This window comes from Rutilus rutilus (genome assembly GCF_951802725.1).
Source record: "Rutilus rutilus genome assembly, chromosome: 11".
NCBI classification, from domain to species: Eukaryota; Metazoa; Chordata; class Actinopteri; order Cypriniformes; family Leuciscidae; genus Rutilus; species Rutilus rutilus.
In genome coordinates, this window is record NC_140216.1 from 9,136,710 (window position 1) to 9,155,067 (window position 18,358).

Consider the following 18,358-nt stretch of genomic DNA (forward strand, 5'->3'; position numbering starts at 1 on the left):
AAATTAGGTAACGCCCAGCCTTCTGTAAAGCCACAGAAGAGAAAATCCTGGCTTGAGCAACAAGATTAGATTCCCTGCACATAACACCTATTGTGTTCGCTTCAAATCCCACAGATCAGCCATCTCATTGGCAGCCTTGGTGGTTGTTCTCCCCATACGACAACGGGGATGTGATGTGTTAACAAGAATATACATGAACTGTGACTAAAAAAAGTAACTATATAGAAACTATCAAATGTGAGAAAGTTGGATTGCCATTATGAATATATTCCCAAACGATTCCCTCTGTGAAGGTAAATTCAATAGCTATCAATATATTTGATCAATAGTAATATTGCTGTATGCACTATAAAAAGTATACATCAATAAGTTGCCAACATATGTTTTTACATTGCTTTATCTGTTTTATGTTATACAAGATTCGACTAATTTTTTTAAGTCAGTTTAATGTAATTCAAGTTGAAATGACTTAAACATCCAAGTTGATTGTACTTAAAAAATTTAAGTCTTGGACTTATTTTGCCTTCACTAGTTTGATTTTGACTAACTGATTCTTATTCAATGACTTTCAGGTGGGTCGGCGTTTTCTGTCAGTAATTTTGAGTTAAAGGTATAGCGGAGGATTTTCCCAAATTTTAGAAAAGAACCGCCCTCTCCACTTTTTGAAAAAATGCACATGCGCAACACTCTACCTGCTCCCGAGAGGGAACGCCTATTAAACATGTGCACGAGCTAATCATAGCTTACATTAACTTTTACTAGCAGTGATTTTAAATGGATTTCTCCAAATAGCATGCCAAACTTTACCTGTCAAGTAGAAACTTCGCGACTGAGGCATCAGTGGGAAGCCCAACCTGTGTTTTGAGCGCACGCCATCGTGTGAATCGTGTGCACGAGCACGTACGTAAACATATCACCAGAATGATTGACACTTAGGAGGACCAATAGTCTTGATGATCCACCCGGAAAAAGAAAATCCTCCGCTATACCTTTAAGATTTATGATATTTTGTGGAATGTAAATCTATAATATGTTTTAACAAAAAGCACATTAAAATGTTGATATGGTTACATGCTAAGGAAGATGTATCTTCTGTTCGAGCATTTTTATTTAGCATATTCTGCTCATAATCAAACTTGTGTCATTAATGACCACAAACGGGTTCAAATGGTTACACTTTATTTCGATAGTCCACTTTAGACATTCTACTAACTATATAAGTAACTTTGAAATTACATGTCAAATATCTCTCATTAATTTGCAACTATACATAGAGTATTAGTAGACTTTTAGGTTACAGTTAGGTTTATGGTTAGGGTTAATAGAATAAGTTGACATGTACTTCCAAAGTTACTTAGAATGTTTGTTGGGGAGCATCAACATAAAGTGTAGCAGATGGTAAGCAGACAGTCTACTAATACCAATGACTGGTAGTTGACATGTAGTTGCAAAGTTATAGTTAGTACTAGTATGTCTAAAGTGGACTGTCACAATTTAAACATATAATACTATATGAATAGGATACATACTTTCAGGAATGCCTTAAACCTCTGAATGCTTTCAACACCTCCCAAGATTTATAAATATGCAAAGGTTCCTTGTTGTTTCCCAATTAACATGAGGTCATAAAAGCTGTGTGCATAATAATGATAAAATAAGCAGCAAAACTGTGTTTGGAATAGCTTCAGATTGAGTATAGTATAGCATTTAACACCACAGGATATGTCAACCTTCGAAAATGATTTAATGTCAACTATACCTGTATGCAGTGTTTATATTTACATTCATGCATTTGGCAGATGCTTTCCTACCAAAGCCATTTACAAAGACTGCAGGAGGGACTCACTGCATTGTTTTAAGGATGTGAAAAAAAGGTTCTGTTCCATTATTATGTCAGGGAGAATGCAAAACCTTAGATTAACTTCTACACCCACACATAAAAACCTTGCATTGCCTATGTGTTGTTTCTCTTTCAAATTACAGGGTCTTATAAAACCTCTTAAAGGAACACGAAAGACTTGCTAAACCTTTGCTTCAAGTTTTTGTTTGATATGTCATGCACTTATGTTCTAAACTCCTTGCAAAGTGCACAAGCCTGTCCCTATAAGTCATTTAGGAAAGTGATTGCACATGTTTAACGTTAGCTACCCTTTCTTGTGGTCGATTGAAGGGTGTAAGGTGTTTATGCACAACCTCCCTCCACTCATCACAGAAACCATCAACAGTCATTCCGGTAGTGTAGTGGATTTTTCTATGTGAACAAGAGTACGATGGAAGGCCATTTGCCTTTTTCGCAATGAAGGACATCACATAATCAGAGACCATATAGAATGTTTAAAGATGAACAAAACCTTTAGAAGCAAAATCCTTACATTATGTGTAACAGCGTGAGATTCACATGTCAACTGGTGAAGGAGAGTGGCATGCATTACCTCCTGCAGGAGAAGCTGTGCTACTTTAATTATATTTCAGCAGTGCTGCTTTTCAGAGGCATAGACCATGGTCTGATCATCTCCTTCTGATTATTAGACCTTTGTGGAGGCTCTGTGTGCTGTCAGGCTGTAATTATAAGAAGCTCAGATAGCTTTTACAAGTCAATGCCTTTCACAGAGCAGTTCTGGAGAATATGCTAGCATAGGGAGAAGAAGAAAAAAACTTGGATTGAACAGCACCAACGGAAGATAAAGAAGGTAAACGTATTTCTTATTTCAACATATGTGTTTTTATTTTATTTTACATTAACCTGAATTGGCCCTCAGCCTTAAAATTAATTTCAGTTGCATAGAATGAATGTTAAATGTGTTAAATGTCATGGTGCAAAAGCAGATTGCTTATTAACTTCACTGTAAAATCCCAGTGTGAAGTCTGCTTGAAGAAATACTCATACTGAAATTGTGAAATGTATTAAAGTTCAAGTCTGTCATCATTTACTCACCTTCATGTCATTCCCAAACTGTAAGATTCTTGTGGAACACAAAAGAAAACGTTAAGCAGAATGTTCACACAGCTCTTTTACAATGGAAGTGAATGCTGACCAGTGGCTGTCAAGTCCCCCCCCCAAAAAAATAAAAAAATAAAAATATATATTTAAACAATTAAACAATTAACACGATAGAAGTAGTCCATATGACTCATGTGCGATATTCCAAGTCTTCTGAAGTCATGTGATAGCTTTGTATAAGAATCTGACAAAAAATATCCATATATGAAAAAGATTTGAGAGCTGTGGCTGATGGTAAGATATTTAGTGAATGGGGATTTCCAAACATTCAAACCTCTCGTATGACTTCAGAATACTTGAAATATAGCACATGAGTTGTTTGGACCACTTTTGCAGGGTTTTGGTTTTAATTGTTGGTGCTTGACAGGCCCTGGTCCCCTTATTGCGTAGGGGCTTTAGCACTGGAACGTTTTCATAGTTCCCATAACTACTGGCTCACACTTTTTGATGTGCACCGCAGGAACCAGGAATTGAAACGCCTTTTGGGGACTAAATTAGCTACTTCACAGTAGGCTCTAACCCAACACAATAGATTGCAACAGTCGAGTTCCAGAATGGAAATTGATTTTTAACAATAACTTATAAACCTTTAAAGACAGCCTTACTGTGAGCAACGAGGTTGATAGTATTTGCTTCTGTTGAAGCAATCAGCCCACATTCTTTCAACTTAGTTTTAACATAATCATGTTTAACAGAGGAATTCATGGTGAAAAACTAAATTACCCAAGATGCTGTAAAGACAATTCCACCAATCAAAGTCAAAACGCATTAAAATATCTCTTTAGCCCCGCCCACTCCCATGAAGCACTGTGAATGACGTAATCGAGTCGGTCTTTCTACACTCTCAAAATAATTAAATATTTCAAAATGTATGCATTTTTTGCTATAAACTTAGTCAACATTTTCAAATGCTCAGTTTTATATTTCTCTATTGTTTTAAACTCGATTATGCTGTTCCAATATTCTAATACTTTTTTGTTTTAAATTAAAGTTTGTAATGTTATGATTCACCTTGTAACTGTGGCTTGGTTAGTGGCTTACAGTATGGTAAACTGTATTTTAAACTAATCATAATTCTAACATCTAACCTTACTTCTCCTACAGGCCTAACATTCTAACACAGATTGTTGGTGTGAGAAAACCAGTGAAAAGTTTGAGATGCTAGCTAGACAATATAAAAAATATAAAAGTCTATAACAGTCTCATGACATACTGAGTAATCAAATGAACTTCTAACCTCTTCCATTTTTTTAATGATTTTGAGATCTAAATTTGCTCTGCCAGTAACAGAGGGCGAAGTGGGGGCTTGTTTTGCACAAACTGAACCAATCATATTGAAGGAAGATGATCATGAGTAATAAGTCACGTTAATCTTACTGTTGTATATGTCTCTATCCTATAAAAACCTGATGTATTCTTCTTTTTGGGAAAGATTCTCTGAGAAATGCCAGAGAACTCCCCCGGCCATGGTTAAAGCATTTAAAGGGCATTTGCTGAAGTCGTTTGCTGCGCAGCAAGTTAGTGGAGCACTAGAGATCTTATTTTGGTGTTCATATGGGTCAAGACCTTGACTGATTTAGCCGACGTCGATTAGGAAACGTGTTCGAGTATAAATATTATTGAACGTCGATCAGGAGATGTTCAGGGACGTCGATTGGGAGACGGCCCAGGTAAACTTAAGTCAGGTGCGAAAAAGAGACAAAAAATCTACTACACTTATAACGCTTTAACAATGAAATTAATGGAAAAAATACTTCAGGAACCAACGGCACCAAAATAGTGGGCGGGCACTGTAGCACTCTATAGGAACTACAAGTAACGTAAATGTACGTTGATTGGCCGAACGCATGCCATATGACACACCGGCACCTGCCATTTTTAAAAAGCCATACAAACACACAGTTTTCTACTCCAGGAAGTAATTCCAAGAACATGTTAAACAGCGATAGATAGTATTTGCCTGTTGCCTTTGTCTGCGGCATTGTGTTCTTTTCTCAGCCTGAATGAAATGTATACTGCAAGTTGTCGTAAGAGATTTTGTCTCTTAGCCCTCCTTTTTGCTCTTTCAATCTCATAACTTTTACGTCTACGTTCCATATCCATTGTCATGAAACCCATGACCCACAACAAAAACACAGCTCTGATCATAGAGTCCTCCATTCCTCCAGTTGTTGAATGCCGCGCTTAAATTATGTCGCTGTCGGCCGGCTTACGTCACTTCAGAATTACTGGCGGTGCGAATGCAACCAGAAAAATGGTTCTAGGGGAATATTTAGTTCTCAGGGGACCGCCCTGGTGGTTAGTTCCCATAACTGAGTTCCTATAACTATCCGGTGCAAAAGCCTAAGGGGAAAAGAACAACTTAGACTTTCTTTCACACATATAGGCCATGGGTTTAAACATCTTGAAAGTAAATAATGACAGAATCTTTTTATTTGAGTGAACGATGGAAAGTTGGTCAAAAGTGGATTGGCATCATTGAGGCCAAGATTAAAGGAGCTGTTCAGAGGATGGGCGAGTGAGGACTTCTTCATGTGAATCATCCATTCTGTCAGAAGCAGCTATAAAAACATCAACAAGAGAAGGCTTATCGCAAGCAAAGGTATTGCCATGAAGCTGTGACATAAATAAATCTTTTTCATTTTTCTCAGTGTAATAAAGTAAACATCAAAAATCAACCAAGCTTATGGAACATGAGAATTTCTGTAGTTATTTGTTATTTATATATATATCTATAAATTATGATCTATTGCAATGCTTGTGCCAAACCTTGCTCATCTAGATTACCCTCTTATGTGCCACAATACCTTTCAACTGGACCACAGCACGCAGCAGGTGTTCATAGATGTCCAACAGTGTCCAAAGCTCCGTATCCCACAATTCCCTTCACCTGTGTCGACTGAAGGTCCTTCACCCATTGGGTGGACAGGAGGCTTCAAACAGCTGCTGCAGAGCTTTGAGTGAATTACTCTCATCTCTGTCTCCAAGTTGGCATCAAACTGAGAGGTGCTTCACGCTCCCCATCTACTAAGAGAGATGTGCTCTCAGGGCAACGATCATTATGGACTTTAAATATATGTTTTGACTTGAAAAATATAGTATGAACAAAAGCTATTCACTAAGAGGTTCTCATTTGATGTGGCTGCTCGTCAGGGGAGGCAAGGGAGGCACAGCCTACCCAAAATGTTATGTCACAGAATTTTGTGAATTTCTTGTTTGTAATTTCACCTCTTAAGTGTAACCACCGCGCGCTTCTTCCCAGAATGTGCCGAAACGCGAGTCTGAGGGGATTGAGAAAGGGAGGGGGAGGCAAATCCATAACCGGATACTTGTGCCTCCGTTGGAAGAAAATAAATATTTAGCCAATCACCATCGCGTATTTCACTTTCAGCGATTAGGTGTGTTGAGATAAGTAACAGGGCAGAGGAGGATAGCTTCCCTTGGTATATCAACCAATCATCGACAAGACGTAAATTACATGATGTTAGTTTGAACTGGGTAACTGGGGAGTAGAGATATTAAATACTGGATCGCAAACAAATTAACTAAACTACCATTGAAACAACAGCTACAAATTAAAAATAAACGAAGATCCCATGCAAGTTGGATATAGGCTACAGCAATCAGCTTCACTAAACGACCGAACGTGCTCTTTTAACACAGACAGTAAAAAGGACAGAAGGATGGATTTTTTGCTTCAAGTGATAGGCTAGGTTCTGGAGGGTCACTGTCCTGCACAGTTTAGCTCCAACCCCGATCAAACACACCTGAGCAAGCTAATCAATGTCTTCAGGATCACTAAACTCACAGCTAGGTGTGTTTGATCAGGGTTGGAGCTAAACTGTGCAGGACAGTGGCCCTCCAGGACCGAGTTTGAGAAACCCTGGGCTAGGACAAGGTGAGTGAAATTTATATTGTATTGATGTCTGTGTCATTTTCTATAAATATTCAGGTATATAAGTGACTAAAAAAGCCATTTTAAAGTAGTTAAACATTTTTTTTTTGTGTGTGCCTCCTCTATTTTAAATAGCCAGCCACCACTGAATATGACTTGATTTGACTTCTATTCAGGCAGAATAACATCACATCATGGGTTGGGAATTGAAAATTCAGGAATCGGAAACTTGTTGTAAAATAAAAATTTCGATTCCGCTTATCGATTCCTGTGAGCGCATTTTATTGTGGTTTTAAACCATTAAAATGCAAGAAGACGTGAAAGAGAACTCAATTCGGCACTCACACACAGTTTTATGTGCTGGGCACATCCAGAGCGCGCACAGAAAGCCGCCTCTCATATAGTGCACAAATGCTGAATTGAGTTCTCTTTTGCGTCTTGTTGCACTTGAAAGGAAAAATACACACAACATTATGTAAAAATATCCTCATAAACACAGTCAGTTGTGTCTTAAGTAAACTTAAACAGTTGAGAAAAAAAACACATGTGTAACAGTATATTGGATCCATGCATTCGGTCTAACCCTAACCCTAACCCAGCCTAATAAACCTGCTGCCGTCTGTCTCAATGAGCAAAAGAAAATCACTCACTGAGATCTTTATTAAATAACTTTTTAATAAGGATTTCTATATTTTATTTATAAAAAGAAAACTATTTGATTCCAATTTCTGAACATTGTTCAGTTGTATTTATTTGTGCTATGGCTAATTTGCTTATTTGTTCTTATTGTAAATACTGACTGTATATTTTATATATATAACTGTATATTAGTTAGTCTAGTTTATTAATAGGCTGCTGATTTTTGTTAATGGTATTTAGCTGCAACAGAATGTTTTGCAAAAAGTCAGAATAAATATGTTTGATATCTATGTTTGACTTTTTTTTTTTTTTTTTTTTTCATATTGGAATCGAATCTGGGAATTGATAAGCAGAATCAGAATTGGAATCGAAATCGCTAAAATTTAAATGATACCCATAATCATGACATTAACTATGAACATGATTAGCATTTTGTGTCAAAATATGTTTAGTCCTAATTTGGACATTACAGTATTTGTATTGTTCATTAATTGACCTAATAAATGTATTTTTGCTTATATTCATTATTTTGTTATCAAATGCAATTTATTGGTGTTTATTCAACTATAGGCACTTTTGGTCCTGTGGACTAATTTTGTCAACAGTGGACATACATTTATCTGAAATTATGTATTGTGTTTGTGGTGAATATATTGGTTGTAGAAACCAAACAATTTGGGGAAAAGGCCGATAAATTGGTCTTGCTAAAGCTAATTTCATAGGTAACATTTATGTATCCTAAATACACATAAATTATATTTTCAAAATGTTTTCATAATGTGACAAAATTACAGCTTGATTGGAAATGGCACACAATAAAAATGATAAAATCTAAATCTAAAGGGCATTTGAAAAGTAGAAGAAATATGGCCTGGTAAAACGTATCCAAATTAGTTTTAATGTGATCAAAAAGAAAAATATTGAAATCTGTTAATGTTAATAGCAATAAACCAGTTACTGAAGAGAAGAAAAACCTTTGTAGGCTATATTTGTGTCGTTTTCCAAAACTGGGTCCATTAAATGTCTACACAGATACTGAAAACCATCTTGAAAAGATAGCTTCAGTATCACTCCTGACAATAATATGAAACAGTCTGTTCTTTCAACAAAGCTAAATGGCTTTTTAAAACCCCCCGGTATCATTCTGTTTCTTTGGACCAGAGTGTTTTGCTAGTTGATATTAGACTTGATATTAGATATGAAGCTTTATGGTCTCCCCCACATGAGTTTCTCTTGACATGATTGGGCACATGGAGGAGGCTGTGATGTGAAATTAACGTTCCGCTCTGATAGTTCTGACCCTGAGCTTTGCTGTATTCAGTTCTCCAAATATTGATGTACTTAAAATGCATCTGAGGCAATCACCGCTGGGCACCAGTAAGGCCCTGTGAATGAATCATTCAGGCTGCCCATGGGAAAGTGAACAGGAGCAGTGATCCGATCATTCAGGCCTTACCTGCAGAACCAGCAACGAAAAAAATCTTTAAATTGACAGAGATTTTGCATTTGCTAGAACTTGAGAAACGTATGATTCAGCATTTGGCGTTCATCATAGTGACTCCTGCAGTCTGCAGTACCAGAAAGTAACATGACAGCTATCAAAACACAGTCAGACAGGATAAACACTGTGAAAGTAGCTTGGTATTAGACCTGATATTAAACGTCTTGTTCGCTAAGGGAAATAACACAATCCTGGAATGTATTTAGACACTCGTTTCATTTGCATTTGATTTACCAAGTGGCAGAACCAAACTAATTTAAATTTTAATTACCTTTAACCAAGTCAGTTTCCAAGTTTCAGCTTCCAAGTGTCCAAGGAAAGTAAACACAGGTGTAGTTCATTAGATTAATTACAGACAGAATCCACTTTTAACACTGAAAAGTAACCAAACAGATCATCTTAAAATTTGAATTTTGAAAACATGTGAAAACTGTATCTAGCTGTTATTTTTACAGTTTGCATAACTCTGCTTGTTTTTGTGCCATTTTTCAAGTGATTGATTTTATGAATGAATAATTGAATCAATCATTCATTCAATCGATTTGTTAAGGAAACGCTACATTCGGTCTACATGTCAGGACGCCAAAAAGATAATAGAACACATTATAATCGGTGATTCTGTCTGCAATGGATGTAGACCTTCAGTATTACTGGACGCATCGATGTGAATGTTCAAAATTGACAACGTTCCAAATCAAGAGCAAAGAGAACCTATTATGCTAACACTTTATTTTGATGCTCCCCAACAGACATTCTACTGTCTATAAGTATCTTTGCAAGTACATGTCAACTTATTCTAACCCTAACAGTCTACTAATACTCTACTAACACTCTAATGAGAGTTAGTAGACATGTAGGTCCAACGTTACTAATAGTCAACAGAATGTGTTAAGAGACATGAATGAAATCAATGATACTGTCTAGAGACATTGCGCCGTCGACAGTATTCATTCGTTCTATTTTTGACGTAGGTTACACACTAGCACTACTTTCTACAACTGTACAAATAGATTTGGAATATTCATGAGTATGTGTCTAGTGTAGACATGGTGTTCACACCAAGGGCGATAACTATAATGATAACTATAAAGTTTTAATAATCATAATAATTGTATAACAATATGGAAGTGCACGCCACATGATAACTATACAGAACAATATAATCTAAATCATTTTCAGAACGATTTTTTTCGAGCTGGTGAACTACAAAAACATTATAGCCATCCACCTATTTTTATGCTAATTTGGGGATATTGCATGAAATGTTGGATGCAAGTTGGCATAAATTCTAAAAATGCACTATGCGCTCAATTGAGTTAGATAATTTTTCATCTGACAAGTTTCATCCAACCTGATCTCACCGGAAAACGTACAAATTCTACGAGGTGGCTAATTTGTACGAATTCATACGACCTCACTCGTACGAATTAGTAAGATTTTTGCTAAATCGTACATATTTTACGAATTGCCCAATTCGTATGAATTCATACGAATGACCTACCCCTGACCCCGCCCCTAAACCTACCCATCACATTTAGACAAATCGTACAAATTCATACGAGTGAGGTCGTAAGAATTAGCCAACTTTTTATCATTCGTACGAATTTGTACGAATTGGTCGTGAGATAGTGTTGGTTTCATCTGTGCGATTTGAGGTGCAAGTAATTTATGATGTAGGATAAAAGAGCCACAGTGGCTTCCCCGATTGCAGCAACTTCCATTTTTAGTTCAGATATTTTGTGACAATTTCCCAGGAAGTGACGATTTTGTTCTCTTGAACACATGGAATGAGAAGGTGCTTTATTTGCAAATGTTGAATGCGATAGTCCAATTTTGCGCATAGGTTAAATTTGCAACTTTGGATGAAGAAATACCACAGCTAAATCAGAATCAACACAACTTTAAAAAGCTTGAGAATTTGAAGCAGCCAATAAAACTGCAGCGCGCTTATAACGCAAACAAGCGTTTACGTTATCGTCTGTTGGTGTGGACGCTATCAGATATCTTTATAGTTATAATTCTTGGTGAATCATTCTTCGTTTAGAACTATTCATTGGCAGAGCAAAATTAGACGAAGTAACAGTCAATATTGTGCCTAAATATAAGTTAAGCAATAAACTGTTGTGGGCCTATAAAAGCAATATCACACTGTGTTATTGGTTTGAATGATCAGGGTTGTGATTACCTCCAGAGCTGGGCTGATATTCAGACAGGCAGCATTCTGTGATCCTGCTTAGGCTTAATTGAACAACTAAATTTGAAATTACACTGGACTGGAAAAAGCAAACTCAGTCGCTGATAGCTTTCCGTTTGATCCAATGATTTATTTTAACAGTGCTCAAACATGCAGACATCAACATTTATTACTCATTCATTCTATTATTGAGGCAAGTGTGAAACAAGTGACTAAGAAACAAGCTGTGGAGGGAGAATATGTTCCAATTTACGGGAACCATGTAATTAAATGCAAAGCAGATTACCCAGTGAATTCATACATCAGGGAAGGCTTGATTAGATCCTGGAGTATGTGACTATTGGCATTAATCCATTGCCAAAATAAAGCTTTTTCACTTACATTCTCAGATGTTTGGTGTCAGACAGGTTTTTGTATCTTGGCAACCATTAAATCTCCCCTAAAACACAAAATGGGCCTCATTTCCCAGCATCCTACTCGTAGGCATCAGCATGTCAAAATGTGTTATGGTTGCTAAGCATCAGTAATGTCAGGAGTGTGTGTAAACATCCAACAACAATTAAAACACTTAAAGCTTTAAAGGTATAGCGGAGGATCTTTCCGAGAGAGAGATATGACCGTTGCCATCATTTTTAAGATTTTCAATGAAAAATGGCTTTATTTGTTTTTGGAGCTTGACAGCATTTTTCAAAATACATTATTTGGGGAAAACATGACAGTACATTGATGTAGAATAGATGATCACATTTGATTTTTGAAAAAAGTGCATTATTATATTTGATCATTGTCTCGTTTTGCTCAACAATGTCTGTAACAGATAAAAAACTAAAATATGAATAATATTAAAGGGGTCATGACATGACATGATTTTTTTTAATTATTGTTTTATCATGAAGTTCACTTCTTATGTTAATAAAGTTTGTTGCAAACACAAACACAGATGATGTGGAAATATTCTTTTCCACACTCATTCGACTCTTTGTCTGAAATGAAGTTTTTAAATATTTTCAATAAACAGCCACTGTTATAATTGACTTAGGTCATTGCATAGGAAAAAGTATAAGCGCCCCCTTGCTATTGCACACCAGTATATGTTCTGAAAACATTATCCATGTAAAATCATAATTTACACTCAAGACATTGTGAAAGTGTTTACTTAAATGGTTTGCAATCATGTTACTGCTGTCAAATCCAATAGAGATGACTTCATCTTTTTAACAAAAGTTTCTTTGCAAACTCTCCAATGCCTTGTTTACAAAACAATCTGCAGTCAATTAAAATCGCTCCCGCTTATTTTTGGAAAGTTTCGAGAAGATACTGGACAAAGAGTGTTTTGACACCAAGCAATTAAGTACATTTTTTCATAATACGTTTTTTCGGTTTCTGAGTTGGATGTGTAGCCTACGTCACCAAATCTAACCATTTTGAAACATGTCAGCAACTCCTAGCACCTGTTAGCTAGGCTTATAAAATATTTTTTACGCCCGTTTCACACATAGGCTACTCCGTTTGCAGTGCGTATGCGGTGCGTGTTTTTTTTTTTTTCCGTACCCACGTTAAACAGGTTAGACAGTTCCTGGAGGGCCACAGCCTTGCAGAGTTTAGCTATTAGCTTTAACCCTAATTAAACACACCTGATCAGCTAATCAAGTCCTTCAGGCTTATTTGAAAACTGTAGGTGTGTGTGTGTTGAAGCAGGGTGTGGCCCTCCAGGAACTGAGTTTGACACCTGTGTGTTAGAGCTTTCACACTGCATGCGGTTGCAGTCCGTCGATCCGTTCCAGGAGCGGTGCGTATACAGCAGTGCAGCGATCGCTTCCGCACCGAGTCTATTTCTGCTGTGCTGCACGCGCATGGTTAGTGTGGTCAAAATGAACACAGATGTCAAAGATTGACATGAAAATGTAGTAATTTCATCATAAATACATTTAATTAAATACAATGTAGTAATCTCACCATAAATGCATTTAATTAAATACTACTATTTTTCACAGTCATCTTTTTACTTTAAGACCAGGGTAAATCAAGGAAAACTACAATTTACTTTAACAAGGCGACATAATGTACAACACTCGTCTCATTTGTGGAGGTGGAAAAACAAGTTATTTGTGACATGCAAGATTTATTGTATAAAGATTTAAATTATGCTAAAGAAAGGGTATGAGTCTGCTGTTTTTGTCAATTTTAAGTTTTAATTTAAAATATATGCGATTTTAATATAAGTGCATGGTTAAATATTTTACCACTTGCTTGAGCAACTTAATATATAATTATATAGAAGTAATGCATTGAATAATACTTTGTTTAAATTGTGTTTAAACGTGAATACGTCTATTGAAGAGTGTATATGTGTACAAAGAGAATCGCAATGCTGACAAAAAACTTTTTTTTAAATAAAATTAGCTGATAACTTTTGGATTTGAATTACAAATAGTGAGTATGTGTTTGTGGTACAGCCGCGGATCAGTTACGCACTGCAAACACAGCATATGTGAAAGCACTATAGCGCCTGCTGCTCCTGCACCGCATATGCACTGCAACACGCACCGCACACGCACTGCACATGGTGTATGTGTGAAAGGGGCGTTAGTTGTAGCACAGCCGCCAAGTGTACAGCAATAATGAAATGAAAACAGGGAGCCACACAACTTTTCAGGTTTGAGTATTTATTTATATATTTATTTTGCTACATATTACTTTGTTGGACTTTCACAAACAATGTTGGAATTTAAATTTGTTAAATCACATTTGTTTACTATGCATTGTTAACTTGTTTATCTATTAAAAATATAGCCTGTTTTTCATGCAATAAACCCTTTAAAATGTGATTTTGAGCTCATTTTTATTATTATTACTATTATTATTATTATTAATAATAATAATTTTGCATGCAGCTGCCACACACAAATATAATTCAATTACGATTACAATATTTGATGATTTTATTTATTTATTTATTGCAAAACTGTGCAGCCCTTTCCTATATATTGATCCATAAAAGAAGGATGATTGGATGAGGGATGGATCGGCTGTATGGATATCTATCTATACAGATGCACAAACAATATCAAACTATACAGATAAAATAGTACTGAATTATGTGTGTTACACACAAGTGTTACAACTAATCCCTCTGTCTGTTACAATTAACCCCACATATGGGGTAAGTTGTGACATTTGCACTTCTGTCACTTTCAGTGCAACTGTACGAAAATGGTAGGTCCTAGAAAAAGACTTTAAGTGTTCATTTGTAGCAGAGATGTTGCTTGTGTAGAAAAAAAAAAAAGATGAATCTAACTTTTTAATACTTGAGCCAAAAGCAAAATGTGTTAGGTGCCCCGCGCTCCTCTACTCACTATCACAGTCCTCCATGCACAGCAGGTGCTCTGAAGTTGAGCAGAACACATTCTCTATCAATTACCTTCCTCGAAGTCATTTACTTCTCTGCCATAAATCTTTTAACTCAGCCACCATTGGGTCTTCTTAGCAGTAAAGGTGTACTATTATGAATGATGGAGGTTTGGGTTGGAGGGGCTTTTATGAGTCAGACAGGAGAAGTGAAAGTGCTCTAATGAAAGATAAGGTCAGTCCTCCACAGCACTTATCTGCATGAGGCAGACCTCAAGACGCCCTCTTCTCTTATATGTATTAATGCATAACCAATTCCTGTCTCAACACACAGAAAGAAGCGTTGATTTTTCCCAACACATTAAAGGGCTCTCACAAATACATTAGGCTGTTGTTCACAAGCACTCAATAGCTCAGAAAGTGATATGTGTAATAGCAAAACTACATATTTCCACAACCGACACATCAGTAGGTTTCCTGAACGACTACAAATAGGTCAAAGTAATTTTTTTCTGGAAGGAAAATTCCATTTAGTTTTGCCATAGAGAAAACAAGTGTGCATAAACCTTTCAAACTGACCTAAGATCCGAGGTTAATAATCATCAGTCAGTAATAATCAGTCAGTGTCATTTCAATTTAATTGGCCAAATCCCACACTAAACACTTCCTGAAGAGACAGATCCATATAGGCCTACAGTATGTATATACAGTGTGTGTGTGTATGTAATATTGTGAAATAATAGCTGAATTTTCAGTAGCCATTACTCCATCAGAAATCATCCTAATATGCTGATTTGCTGCTCAAGAAACATTTCTTATTATTATCAATGTTGAAAAAATATGTGAGCTGCTTAATATTTTTGTGGAAACTGATACTTTTTTTCAGGATTTTTTGATCAATAGAAAGCTCAAAAGAACAGCATTTAAATGCAGCACAAATATTTTGTAATATTATAAATGTTTTATATAAATATTATAAATAATTTATGCCCCCAAACTTTTGAACGACACTGTGTGAATCTAGGCTAGTCATTTGACCCTTATAGCTCTTAGTCATTTTAATTCATGTCCTAATGATCCTTTATAAATACATTAATTTAACAGATATCTGAATGAGATATTCTGACATTATCTTCTCACATTATCCCAATTCTAAACCGTTATCATCATGAAATATTTAATGCATCCATTCACAATGCTGACAGAGGCATCTGATATGATTTATATGCTAATGTCTTGTATTATCAGACATATCACGTTTGTCTCATAAAAAAGAGAAAAATCAACATTAATCAAATTAGAATAAGGCGCTCCATCTATCAGCACCACATGCAGTGACTTTTCATTGTGCGCCCAGTGTTTCGATGGTGCCCGGCATCACAATGAGGCCCCTTGAAGCCCTGGAATTTCCATAGCTTTGATTGAGCCAGCAGGTACTCAAAGTAAAAGTGATCCAAATACATCCGTGTGAGTTCATTACATATCCAGAATGAAAATATGTCTCATGGCGTCTGGATGATTGATAGGCGAGTTTGGCTTTTTTTTTTTACGTCACCTTATTACGCTTCAGGCCCTTTATTAATTATCACCAGCTTTAGAAGTCATTTCATCCTTTAAATTCAGTGTCATTGCGCTGTTTAAACGGCAGTTCTGAAGGACAAACTCTAAAACCTTTAAAAGCTTTTAAGAACATATCGGCACTCTTACATATGGACCATGCAGGAAAAGGCCTGCGTTCAATCTACCTTTATAAAAAATGGATTGATGTGGTTTTTCTAAGACTGGGAAAAAACAATATTTCATGAGTCCAGCACTGGCTTCCATGTTTCTCTATGATAGCTTTTATGTTGTCGATCAAATGGGTTTTTCTTCTGGAGAAATAAGATAAATAATCAAACAAGCTTTCCTCTTTCTAGGATGTTCAAAGCAAAACACAGACAGTGCACGGGTAAAAGTTAATTTTACAACACAGGCTGACAAAATTGTTTCATGACATGTTTGTCTTTCATGTGGAAGAATAAGTCATTAAATACAAGATAAAACAAGCACTTAAATAACTAAATAAGTTTATATTCAGCCACTAGTTTTTGCATTTTTAAATAAAAGTTTATTATAATTAAAAAACATTTTTTTATTAATAATAATAAACTAGATTGTTCTCACATGGAATATCTCTATATTTGTTGCAATAACTAGTTCTTGTAGAAAAGGCCACTTGCCTTTAGATCCAACAGAGGTCTTTTTTAAGGCATATCTTTCTGATGTGAGTCATTTAAAAAAAAAAAATACAGCAAAGCCTTTTAAATGAGGAAAACACGGTGCACCTTTAAAAATACAACGTTACTGTACTTACAGTGTTTTTTGGCAAAAGTGTCATTGTTTTAAAGATAATACATCTTCTGTTTAGTGGTGTTTCGTTCATGAATAATCTTTTAAGTGAACAAATTCTTTTCATTCACTTCATGAACATGAGGGGGGCTGTTGCTCATTCAGTTTGTCATGTGATGATTCACAAACGTGTAAAAGTGACTGATAACCGTACACAACGCATGGTTATGGGACATTATTGCATTAAGACAGTCACTTGTTTGTTTCCTGAATGAATCAGTATTTTTGAAGGAATCAGATGATTTAAATGACTCACTCATAAAGCGAGGCTCCGTCCGAAATCGCATACTTCCCTAGTATATAGTAGGCAAAAAACAGTATGTGACAAAATAAATATGTCAGAATTCACAGTAGGCCTACTCATAAAAGAGTAGGCAAAAAGGAACCGGATTGTCCTTCTTCCGGCGAGAAACTTTACTATCCCATGAGGCCATGGGAAAGGATTTGTGAACTGACGCTGCTAGATCACATTATAACGACAACATGGCGAATGTAGATTGCCCGAATTACATTCATACTTCACGCATTCATTGGCACTGTCCCAAATGGCACACTTCATATGCACTTTCGGTCTTGTGGACTTACGATGGCTGCCGAGTGCACGTGTCCGTTAAGTCCATGAGACCGTAGGGTGACCCATTTGTCATTTTATGTTTCAGAAGGGTGCTCGCGAGTCGATTTGAGCCCTCAAGCTCCGCAGCAGACTTCTTCCAGACAGCCAAAGTGGAATTACGTCACGAAAGTGCGGACTCGTAGGAAGACCGCGAGTGTTTAGGGTGCCATTTGGGATAGGGCCTTAATAGTCCAGTCCAAATACCCACACTTGTGGTCTTTGCACTTGACCACTCTTCTACTTGCATGACATATTTCCTGTATTTGGCCCGAGTGTTCAAGTAGGTGTGAACTGCTGATTAAAAAAAAAAGTAGGCGTGAAGACTGCAAGTGTGTTCAGAACTTTTGATTACCCGATGGGACATACTTATAGGCTTGCAAAAAATGTAAGTGTTTACATAGTTTTTTTTTTTTTTTTTAATTCAATACTTTGCATATTAAAATAAACTTCTAAATGTCTGTTCAGTAGTCGCTATGTAACTAATAGAAGACACAATTTTAAAATAGTGCTGCCTCTAATTAAGTGATAAAAGCAGTTGCAAACGTTGTACAAAATACACATACCCGCCTACTCATCTTTGCACAAATAAAATGTGCAACACTTTGTTTTACAACCAAATTATATGTAATATCTAATAATTTAACTTACAGTGGAACGTTTTCCTCGACATCTCGTGATTTCGGGGCACGTGAGTTCCCGAACATGATGCATAATGGGATACGATTAGCCTGGAATACCGCTCCGAAGCGGTATTTGAAATAGTGTGCATTAAGGGCACT

At 36.3% G+C, this 18,358-nt stretch overlaps 1 long non-coding RNA gene across 1 annotated transcript; it reads left to right on the forward strand.

The window, feature by feature from the left end:
- The first annotated feature begins 2,237 nt into the window (after positions 1 to 2,237).
- On the forward strand, positions 2,238 to 6,691 carry LOC311300478. The gene is made up of 3 exons (XR_014629329.1): positions 2,238 to 2,690; positions 5,442 to 5,603; positions 5,784 to 6,691. It is a non-coding gene; the product is annotated as an uncharacterized lncRNA (long non-coding RNA).
- The last annotated feature ends 11,667 nt before the right edge of the window (positions 6,692 to 18,358 follow it).